This window comes from Cyprinodon variegatus, unplaced genomic scaffold, assembly GCF_000732505.1.
Source record: "Cyprinodon variegatus isolate N-32 unplaced genomic scaffold, C_variegatus-1.0 Scaffold189, whole genome shotgun sequence".
Classification (NCBI taxonomy): domain Eukaryota; kingdom Metazoa; phylum Chordata; class Actinopteri; order Cyprinodontiformes; family Cyprinodontidae; genus Cyprinodon; species Cyprinodon variegatus.
In genome coordinates this window covers 49,820-50,631 of record NW_015150642.1, presented here as the reverse complement: position 1 = coordinate 50,631, position 812 = coordinate 49,820, and positions in this window count along the sequence as shown.

The following is an 812-nucleotide window of genomic DNA, read 5'->3' as shown; positions in this document are numbered from 1 at the left end:
AAGTACGCTGAAACACGCTGAAGTACGCTGAAACACGCTGAAGTACGCTGAAACACGCTGAAGTACGCTAAAACACACTGAAGTACGTTGGAACACGCTGCAGTATGCTGGAACACGCTGAAGTACGCTAAAACACGCTGAAGTACGTTGGAAGACGCTGCAGTATGCTGGAACACGCTGAAGTACGCTGAAACACGCCGAAGTATGCTGAAACACGCTGAAGTACGTTGGAACACGCTGCAGTATGCTGGAACACGCTGAAGTACGCTGAAGTATGCTCGAACACCCTGAAGTACGCTGAAGCACGACTGAAGTATGCTGAAACACGACTGAAGTATGCTGGAACAGGCTGAAGTACGTTGGAACATGCTACAGTATGCTGGAACACGCTGAAGTACGCTGAAGTATTCTGGAACACGCTAAAGTATGCTAGAACACGCTGAAGTACGCTGAAACACTCTGAAGTACGCTGGAACACGCTGAAATACGCTGAAACACGCCCACGGATGGCAGACGCTGGCATTCGTTGTAAGTTCCAGGTCATTTATCTGATGATTGACATACGTTCAGAGTCTGTTCCTCATCAGTCGTGGCGTGTAGCTTATCCTAAACCTATGAGTAACTTATCAGGAACTTCTCTCCAACGCATATCAACGTATCTGAGGAAACCATCAGTTCTCCTCCAGACTTCATCCCCATCATAGGGTGAGCCAGAAGGTGAGTGTGATGGATCCTCCCTGCGTTCACGCCCACCACCGCTAAACTTCCTAGCAGACATGACGTTGAATCTGCTGCCACCAAAAACCTTCTTT